This window comes from Aotus nancymaae, unplaced genomic scaffold (genome assembly GCF_030222135.1).
Source record: "Aotus nancymaae isolate 86718 unplaced genomic scaffold, 86718_ANA_hifiasm-v0.15.2.pri h1tg000014l, whole genome shotgun sequence".
In the NCBI taxonomy this organism is placed as follows: domain Eukaryota; kingdom Metazoa; phylum Chordata; class Mammalia; order Primates; family Aotidae; genus Aotus; species Aotus nancymaae.
Window position 1 is genome coordinate 67,353,418 of NW_026988425.1, and position 11,217 is coordinate 67,364,634.

Below are 11,217 nucleotides of genomic sequence, written 5' to 3' on the forward strand. Positions count from 1 at the left end.
AACTCCTGGGCTCAAGTGATCCTCCTGCCTCAGCTTCCCAAAGTGCTGGGATTATAGCCATGAGCCACCATGCCTGGCACATACTAAAATTTTTAATCTTTTGGTTTACAAAAATATCCTAATTTACTGCAATTTGCTTTATACACTTGATAATACATCTTAAATATACTCCTACAGTACATATAGCGCGACTTGATTCGTTTTTTTTTTTTTTTTTTTTTTGAGACAGAGTATTCCTCTGTCACCAGGCTGGAGTGCAGTGGCACAATTTCGGCTCACTGCAACCTCCGCCTCCTGGGTTCAAGTGATACTTCTGCCTCAGCCTTCTGAGTAGCTGGGATCACAGGCACATGCCACCATGCTTGGCTAATTTTTTAATGTTTTTAGTAGAGGTGGGGTTTCACCATGTTGGCCAGGACGGTCTCAATCTCTTGATCTTGTGATCCGCCCGCCTCAGCCTCCCAAAGAGAGCGACTTGATTCTTACAGTGACTGCCTAGTGTTTCACTGTATGTCTATATCATAATATAATGGACATTTAAGTTGTTTCCATTTTTTTGGTATTATAGCCACTACAGCAATTAAGATCATTGCAGCATATTTCTTGGTATTCGGCATGACTTCATAGATTTGGAGTTTTGTAAATGTTCCTATAAGGTTCTACTAGTTTATATTCAAACCAACCATTTTTTAGAAAGTTTTCTGTTTCCTCACCCTATTACTCTTCACTAACATTATCTTTTAAATTTAAGAGAATCAGGGCTGGGTGGGTGGTGGGCTGCTGGTTGGGGAGGGGATGGACCGAGTACCAGGTTGTCAGGATGAAGGTTCGGGAAGGTTTGGCCAGTAAGATTCTACTCCCTGGCTCTGCACCGGGTTCCCTACCCCTGTCTAAATCAGCTCTCTCACTTCAGGGCTTGAGACTAAAAGAGCATCCCACAGGGGGCCTTCCAGCCCCAAAACAGCCTGTCTAGAGACTCTCAAATTCTGATCTTGAAGTTGGAGGCCTCTGGGGATGTTATTTTTAATCTTTTACAAGGGTTAGAGGGGTTGAGGCTGTCTGACCCCAGACTAATGTGGCAGGTAGGCCTTGGGAAGTGAGGCACGGGGGCAAAGAATCCAAGCACTGAGACTTCATCCCCTATTCCCCATCCAGTTGGGTGCCGAGACTCGGGCAGCATGATGATGGAGACCTTTGTGAACGATATCAAGCCCGGGCTCAGGGATCTGAACCTTATCTTCATTGCGCTGGAGACAGGTCAAGTGACCAAGACAAAGGACAGGCATGTGGTTGAGACCTGCAAAGTGGCGGACAAAACAGGCAGCAATGACTGGGTGCGGTGGCTTATGATTGTAATCCCAGCACTTTGGGAGGCTGAGGCAGGTGGATCAGAAGGTCAGGAGATCGAGACCATCCTGGCCAACATGGTGAAACCCTGTCTCTACTACAATATAAAAATTAGCCAGGTGTGGTGGTGAGCGCCTGTAGTCCAGCTATTCAGAAGGCTGAGGCAGGGGAATGGCTTGAGCCCAGGAGGCAGAGGTTGCAGTGAGCCGAGATTGCACCACTGCACTCTAGTCTAATGACAGAGCAAGACTCTGTCTCAAACAATAACGACAACAACAACAACAATAACAACAACAAACAGGTAGTGTCAATATCTCCGTCTGGGATGATATCGGCAATCTGATCCAGCCTGGGGACATTATCTGGCTCACCAAAGAATACACTTCAGTTTTCAAAGGTTGTCTGACACTGTATACCGGCTGCAAGGATAATCTGCAGAAGACTGGAGAATTCTGTATGGTTTATTCTGAGGTTGCTGACTTCAGTGAGCCAAACCCAGAGTACAACACTCAGCAGGCACTCAACAAGGCGGTGCAGAACGACAGCAACCCTTCAGCTTCCCTGCCTACCATCGGATCCCCTGCTGCTTCTCCAGCTTCTGAGAACCAGAACGGGAATGGACCAAGTGTCCCACCAGGTCCTGGTGGTGACCCACATCCCCCTTACTCCCTCCTACCCGCCCAGCACCCGAATCACCTGAAGCCAGTCCAGTCACACACCTGCAGGCCTGTCTGGCCTTTCCAGCAACTCTGTTAGTAACGGCAGAGGAGCAGCAAGAGATAGCATGACATTCTTCCTTTCTGCCACCAAACACAGCCCAAGTGTCCGCTGGAGAGCAAGATAGACTTCCACTGGCTAGCTGGTGTAGCACTATTTTAGGCACTAAGCTTCAGCAGGAGGGGTGGTGAGCAGTGGCCTTATCCACCCTAATCTCATACTCCCCCATTGTCCAGCTGAACTACCTGTCCCCTGGGAGTCAGGACCCTCTGCCTGCTCCTTCCTCTTTAGAAATGGCATTTACCAGCCAGGCACTGTGGCTCACGCCTGTAGTCCCAGCACTTTGGGAGGCTGAGGCAGGTGGATCACCTGAGGTTGGGAGTTTGAGACCAGCCTGACCAACATGGAGAAACCCTGTCTCTACTAAAAATACAAAATTAGCTGGGTGTGGTGATGCATGCCTGTAATCTCAGCTCCTCAGGAGCCTGAGGCAGGACAATCGCTTGAACCCCGGAGGCCGAGGTTGCAGTGAGCTGAGATTGCTCCATTGCACTCTAGCCTGGGCAACAAGAGTGAAACTCCCTGTCAAAAAAGAAAAGAAAAGAAAAGAAAAAAAGAAACGGCAGTTACCGTTTGTTGCTTCTGTGTGAGTCATGGGGATCTAACTGAAATCTCTCCTTTCTAATAAATGTTACCACTCTAAAAACAAAAAATTAAGATAATCATTTACATAAAAATATCTTATTGTTTTAATTAGAATTTCTTTGGTTCTTGCCAAGAATGAGACCATTACGTTTATTGCACATTTGTTTTTCTTCTATACATTATCTGTGTCCTTTGCCATCTTTCTATTAGATGGAAATTTCTTATTGATTTGTATAGGCTTTTTATTTACATGGCTATTAATCCTCTATGTAATTTCTCTAGAGTGTTGTTTATCTTTTTTATTTAATTAAAATGTAAGGGTAGGTAGTATATTTTACAAGATTCAAAAGTCAAACCTACACAGAAAGGGAAACACAGAGAAGTTGCATTTTCACCTCTGTCCCTCCCCCTCCCTTACATGAAACCATTTTCCTGTGCTTCATTGTGTAGATATAAGCAAAAATGCCTGTATAGTCTTTCTCCCCTCTACTTTTACAACATAAAATGTAGCACATGATAAAAAATCTTCTGGAAGAAACCTAAGTGTCTATCAACAGATGAATGGATAAAGAAAATGTGGTACATACACATAATGGAATACTATTCAACCGTAAAAAAGAATGAGATCCTGTCATTTGCAACAGCATGGATGGAAGGGAGGTCATTACATTAAGTGAAATTAGCTAGGCACAGAAAGACAAACATCTCAAGTTCTCACTAATTTGTGGGCACTAAAAATTGAAATAATAGAGCTCATGGAGACAGACAGTAGAATGATGGTTACCAGAGGCTGGGAAGGATAGTGGGATGGTGGGGAGTGGGAATCGTTAAAGGGGACAAATATATAATTAGATAGAATAAATAAAATCTAGTCTTTGACAGTGACCACAGTCAACAATTTATTGTACATTCAAAAATAAATAAATGAGCATAATTGGATAGTTTGTAACATAAAGAAAGGATAAATGCTTGAGGAGATGGATACCCTATTTACCCTGATGCGATTATTATGCATTGTGTCTGTATCAAAATATGTACCCCATAAATATGTACCTACCATGTAGCCACAAAAATGAAAAAGTTTTAAGAAACTCTGCAAATCTAACCAAAAAAAAGGGACAGGAAAAAGATCTAGAATGTTTCAGGATCTCCTCTAAGAAAAATGTTTCTTGACTCACCCCCAACCCAAAATACCATGTATATTCACCTATCTAACAAGTGGAATTATACTTACCATGTCCAATAGAAATTTTCTGGCTTTGTTATTCATAACATCATCCCATTCTTATATTTATATCTATTATATAATTATATCTATTATAAATACATAACTCCACCAAAGCTGCAGTTTCATTAGAGTCCATCCAATATGTACTGAACTCTGTGTTTTGAGTAGTGTGTAACAGTAGCAAGTGGTGGGAGATATTTTAGTGAAAACATAAACATGGTCCCTGTGCTAATGACACTGAAAGTTTAGTAAACAAGACAGACACTAAACAAGAAAGGAAACAAAATACTATAATAATTATGAATTTCTAAATTATATATTATATTTATGTCTATTACATATTTATGTTTATTATATAAACATTATATAATATTTATATCTATTATATAATTATATAATCTTTATATCCATTATATAAATATATAATCTTTATATCTATTATGTAAATATTATATAATCTTTATATCTAATATAATTATATAATCTTTATATCTATTATAAGATAGATTCCTGAGAAGTGAAATAGATACAAAGATTATATAATAGATATATTATATCTATTATATATATCTTACATATGATAGATGTAAAGTTTTATCTATAATCTATAATCTATAATCTATTATAGATCAATTGTTTATAACATAAAGACAAATATATACAATAGATATAAATATAATTGATGCATAAAGGTGTTAATCTCGGAGTGGGCAAGATTTCAGGTGATTTCTACTTTATCAGGTACTTTTCATATTGTTTAAATGTTTACAAATTAAGAATATAAAATCTACAAAGAAAAATAAATTCACAAAAGAGAAACAAATATTCTGATATTATGTTTTTCACTTAATATTGACTTCATATAAATTACTGATATCCAGGTAATTGCTCCGTATCAGTCCATAGGGATCTTCTTCATTCTGTTTTCAGCTGCATGGTACTCTGTTGGGTGGATGTACCATACTCTATGCTGGACACTTGGTTTGTTTACAATTGTTTTATCATTATAAACAAAACAAATCAGTTTTTGCTTATTTCAATTTGTGTCTGTGCAGTATAGTCTATTTGTAGGATAGATTCCTGAGAAGTGAAATTGCTGGCTTAAAAAGTTGTCACCTTTCTTTTTACTTTGTGATGATGCCTTTTATCATCACATATAAAGAAGTTTTTAATTTTTTGTGTTAATTTTTTCTACTTATTGGTTTTGGATTTTGTAGTGCCTTCTTCAGGAAGGAAGGCCTGCTTGGACTATAAATTATAAAGGCATACTTCGCTGTTTTCTCTCAAAGGACACTCACACACACAATCTTCACTGTGTATGGATTTCATTTGTCTGTGATGTGAGAGTCTAATTATCTTCTCCCATAAGGATATTCCATAATACTTTATGCCTCATTTGAGGAACTTATCACCTTCTTCCTCTTTTATGCCTGGAAAGATAAATTTGTATCAAATATTACCTCTCCTACTAGATGGTGAGCTCCTGGAGAGCAGATATTATGCCTTACTCATCTTTATTACCTGATAGTTCCTCCCACGGTCCCGGCTTATGACAGATGTCAAATACTTCCTTCTAAATTTAGTAGAAAGTCTAGAATGCCGGCCAGCTTTCCAATTTTCAGGCATGATAGAATGATAGAAAATGAGCTTATATTGCTTTTAGAGATGATGAAAACTGTGTTGGGATAAACTTCTAAAACTCCAGTAATATGAGACATTGGTGTGATGATAAACAAGAAAGGAATTCTTGCAAGTCTCTTCCAGTCTATGCAAATTCTGGGTCAAACAAGTCAGAAATGTGCAAAGGCAGGACTTATAATACTGGCACTTGACAAAAACATAAGTATATTGAGGGGAATGTGTTTCTATGCTGTCTTTACAAATTCACCTTATGGAGTCATGTCCAGACATTTGTTATTTGTGCCCCTCTACATTTTATTTGAGAAAGTTTATTCATTTATTCAACAAATATTAGACTGGACTATATGAAACAGCTCATATTCTTTCATTTATTTATTTTTTTGAGACGGAATCTTGCTCTGTTGCCAGGCTAGAGTGCAATGGCGCGATCTCAGCTCACTGCAACCTCCACTTTCTGGGTTCAAGCAATTCTCCTGCCTCAGCCTCTCAAGTAGCTGGGACTACAGGCATGAACTACCATGCCCAGCTATTTTTGTACTTTTAGTAGAGATGGAGTTTCATCATGTTGGCCAGATGGTCTTGATCTCTTGATCTCGTGATCTGCTCGCCTCGGCCTCCCAAAGTGCTGGGATTATAGGCGTAAGCCACTGCGCCTGGCCTCATATTTAATTTTTATCCACCAGAGCTGCAATTTCATTAGGTTGCATCCAGTATGTACTGAACTCTGTGTTTTGAGTAGTGTGTAAATGTAGCAAGTGGTGGGAGATATTTTAGTTAAAAATATAAACATGGTCCCTGTCCTAATGGAACTGAAAGGTTAGTGAGCAAGACAGACACTAAACAAGAAAGGAAACAAAATACTATAATTATCAATTTCTAAATTAGCATGTTTTTCTGATACATGAATCAATAAAAATATGTTGAAGTTACTACATATAGTTAAATAAAAATGTGCTCTTTGGATTATGTTTTGCTTCACTCTTAAGTCTATATCTTTTCTAAGTGTTTTTTAATCTTATAAACATTCACTCAAATTGTTTTAAATACGTATATTAAGTCAGTTCTATGGAGGCATAACTTATATGCACAAAAAATTCATTCCTTTTAGGTGCACGGTTCAATGCATTTTGACAAATGGGTATAGCTGTATAACCACATCAAGATATAGAACATTTCTAAGTTTTCTCATGCCATTTGTAGTTGATTGTTGAACTGATTTTAACTGAACTGTTTGCTGGCGGGCTGGGCTCCTCCAGACCTCTGCCTCTTATTTTACCAAGAGCCTAGTCTTCTATGAGGACAAAAGGTCTGGCATATAGTAAGGAAGTTGCCAGGATCTTCACTGGATCTTCACCGTGCCCAGGAGATCTAGAGTTTATCTGAAGAAACAGGTTGGTCAGTTCTGCTGGAATCAACCAGCCTGCCTGCAGAACCTACAATGTACCAAACATCTCTGGGGACATTTGTTCTCAGCTAGAAAACTCAGACCACCAGCGTACATTCATCCTTTTAACTTATACCCACTCTTTTTAGTTTGTGCATTTTTCTTATCTTAGCTTTTCTGAATGACTGAGCTTCCTCTGAAGCCTTGAACTTTTTAGATCTGAAATTCATGGTCTCTGCATGTTTGTGGAGGATGGTCATGTATGCTGCAAGCTTGTCCTTCATTTGAAGGGTCTGAAATTGGAGAAAAGGAAAGATGACTCTAGCATATAAAAACCTCAGCAGAAAGAGATTCAGGGGTATTTGCTCTAATTCATGGAGAATTATAGTAAGGGACAAATCTTATGATTTAGTTGTGGACCCAGCAACTCTGCAGAGGTGGTGCTGAAACATTAGTTATAGCTTTATCTTCTTGCTAAGTATAATTGGATGAGAATAAATATTGTCATGAAGTCCTAGTCCATGTCACCAATGTGACAAAGAAATTCCAGCCACTTTAGTTTTCAGGGTTTACAGCCACACTGCAGACTATTTATTTTGAGAAATGATGTATACAAGTAAACCAAAGTAGCTATAATGTCTAAACCAAATCTTACTAATATGTATAGTATTAGATAATCAATAAATCAAGAAATAATCCCCAAACTTGATGGATTCTTAGAATTACCTTCAGAGCTTGCTGAAAATACAGATTCTCTGAAGATTCTAACTGAGTCATCTGGCAAGAGTCCAGGAGATTGCATTTTTGCCAAACTGCCCTGTTGGTTCTGATGCTGCCTATCTACGGTCTACCCTTTGAGGACATTGAATTTAAAATGAGAGGCCTGAATTTCCAGGATTCCAGGGGGGTTCCATTTCCTAGCTGTGTAGGCTTGGCTTAGATATGTCATTGCTCTGGGCCTCAGTGGCCTCATTTGGGAAATGGATAATGAGGTTTTTGAGCAGGACAGAAGCATGGGTAAGAGGCGTGCTTTTGAGAGATTCATCTGGTGGGTCTATATGGATGAGTTGATGCCTGACACATGGGAGAAGGAGGCTAATTAGAAGGTAGTTGCCACACTGCAAGCAGAGCTGTGAGGAGCAGGGAGGAAAGAAAAGGAGGGGTCAGAGGTGAGAGGCCACACAGAGTGGGAGTCACAGGATTTGGTGACTGGTTATGGAAGGTGAGGAAGAAGAGGAGGGAAACAGAGATTCACACCTGGGTGACTAGGTGAATGAAGGCGTCATTTAAAGAAATCAGAAAATCCAGAAGGGCAGATGGATAAAACACTTAATTGTCCCTGTAGAGATTCCTCCCCCTGATGGCACTGTGCTGCATTCTGGGACGTCCCCTCCTCTCTCATTTAAGAGGAGAATATACATATGGGTGACAGAGGCAGACAGCAGCACTGGGGCCACTGACTCCTCCCATCATCTTAGGCAAATCATCTCAACTCCAGGAACTTTGCTTCCTCATTGAGAACTAAAGTGGATGGACAGGGATTCTTGTGGGATCTCTGGACAACCTTCAAGAATTTCATGAATTTCCTGAAAGCATATGTAAGATTTTTATGAGTAGACCTATCTAAAATTTTCTATGAAGAGGGCCCAGAGCTGACATCAAATTCTTAAAGGAGTTCATGACCCAAGAGGAGCTGATAATGATTGCAATAGATAACTTCTTTAAAAAAAAAAAAAAATCTTACCATGGGTGTAACTAAATACCCCATGTTTCTAAAAATTATCTTTTAGCTTATCTCTTTTTCCCTATGTGCTCACCTCGTACTTAGCTCTTTAGGAATGCGGTTATAACCTCTACCTTCTCTCCTCCAGGCACTCCCTACGCTGCAAGCTTATCTAACTATGTTTCTTTCGAAATTGTAAGAACCAACTGTTGAACCAAACCAGGCCCCCTTCAGGATTCTCCTCCACCAGAAGATAGCCTTGAGGCAGCGGCAAATTTACAATCCAAGTACTGCTCCTAGGGAACTCTCCCCAGCCAGATTGCCGGTCAGTCTGCTACCTATCTCTGCCTGTGATGGCATCAGCCAGACTACCTGGCTTTGGTCCCAGTCCTTAGCAAGTTTTATACGGATAATTTGGGTCCTCTCTTTAGAATGTGTGGGTGCTAATAACCTTTGTGCTTAGTTTGTGGGCATCCATAAAAATTGAGATAATGGAGCCTGGGCACCATGACTCACGCCTGTAATCCTAGAACTTTGAGAGGCCAAGGCGGGTGGATGACCTGAGGTCAGGAGTTCCAGACCAACCTGGCCAACATGGCAAAACCCTATCTCTACTAAAAATACAAAAATCAGCCAGGCATGGTGGTGGGCACCTGTAATACCAGCTACTTGGGAAGCTGAGACAGGAGAATTGCTGGAACCCATGAGCCAGGATTGTGTCACCACACTCCAGCTTGGGCAACAGAGTGAAGAAAAAAAAAAAATCTCCCCTATTAGATAAGCCATTCAACCAGTCACTTCCTTGTCCCCTCCCCTCCGTGCCATTCATGCCAAGTTCTTCTTTAAAGCCTCTGCTTTCTGCCCTGAAAGTGTAAGCATACCCTTAGGGCAGGAGCCTGTAACTCTTCCCTCATCTAAGCTCTGGAATAAAAGCACTTTCTTTCTAGCAGACCTCAGTCTTATTAATTGGACTCTGTAAACAGTGATCATCAGGACCTGTGTTCAGTTACAGGGGGAATTTCAACCATACAAAAGAAGAGGATAAATGAGAGTTATTCACTTATTACCCAACTCTAATACTTGAAATGATTTAAGTCCTTTTTAAAGTATATTTCATTTATATGTTGGATTTTTTTTTCATGTATCACCCCTAAGTGGGTTTTACTCTTATAAAGAGAGGTGTTCAAAGAAGGAAATGGTAAAATTCACAGACCTCTATTTAGGGTACTCAGTAGATGCTGTTTCTTCTCTCTGTTAACCAGGTTGATGAATGTCCTTGCCTCTCTCTACAACACGTGAGCTGTTCTATTCCCACTTATTTAATTATACACTTACCAAAAGTCAGTTATGTCTGTTTCCAAACCTGTTTGTGCCTGTTGTACCAAGTGTTAAAATTATGTAATTTTATTAAATATGTACCTAGTGTATTGAATAAGTTGTAGGTATGTAAACTTTTTTTTTTTTAGACAGACTCTCGCTCTGTCACTCAGGCTGGAGTGCAGTGGTGCCATCTTGGCTCACTGTGACCTCTGCCTCCTGGGATCAAGCAATTCTTCTGCCTCAGCCTCCCGAAGAGCTGGGACTACAGGTGAGTGCAACCATGCCTGGCTAATTTTTGTATTTTTAGTAGAGACGAGGTTTTACCATATTGGCCAGGCTGGTTTTGAACTCCTAACCTTATGATCCACCTGCCTCAACCTCCCAAAGTGCTGGGATTACAGGCATGAGCCACTGTGCCTGGTCATAAACTTTTTTTAAAAGATCAACTTTATTCTTTTTCAAATGTGCTGCATTGTATTTTCCTTCCTACCATTGGGTGATCTTTCCAGCAGATCCCATAACATTTCCATTGAATTTCAGATCTTAATAAATGGCTTCACTTTTAATTGTTAAAAGATGGAGTCCAGTTTAATATCAAAGCTTCACCTCCTCCTCCAGGTGGGGGCCTGACTCAGGCTCAGAATCCCACTGGGGGCCTGGTCGGCTGTTTGTTATCCCTTCATCTTACTCCTAATGCCTCCTCCCCAAGGCACTGCTGTGTCCAGATATTCAGGGATGAAAGTGGGCAGTAAAAGAGAAAGGAACATATGTGACCAGTGACTTTGTAATGTGGTACCAGTGCCCTTGAGTGGCAAATGCCCTGAAGTTTGCTCTCTCTCTGGCGGGGTACTTTTGTAGGTCCTTCAGAATCCACCTGCCATCACTAACACCGCATGGACCTTCCCCTCCACCACTCCTCTATGCTGGAAATGCCCCCTCTGGTTGACTGTTATGACTCTCCTCTCCCCTCAGAGCTTTTTTTTGAGAGGGAGTCTCACTCTTGTTGGAGTGAGTATGATGGTACGATCTCAGGGTGGAGTACGATGGTACAATCTCAGCTCATGGCAATCTCTGCCTCCTGAGTTCAAGAGATTCTTCTGCCTCAGCCTCTCAAGTAGCTGAGATTACAGGCATGTGCCACCATGCCTGGCTAATTTTGTATTTTTAGTAGAGATGGGGTTTTCATCATGTTGGTCAGGCTGGTCTCAAACT

At 40.4% G+C, this 11,217-nt stretch overlaps 1 pseudogene; it reads left to right on the forward strand.

Moving 5' to 3' along the window:
• Positions 1-1,178: 1,178 nt before the first annotated feature.
• LOC105723823 (SOSS complex subunit B1-like) lies at positions 1,179-2,191 on the forward strand (annotated as a pseudogene).
• The last annotated feature ends 9,026 nt before the right edge of the window (positions 2,192-11,217 follow it).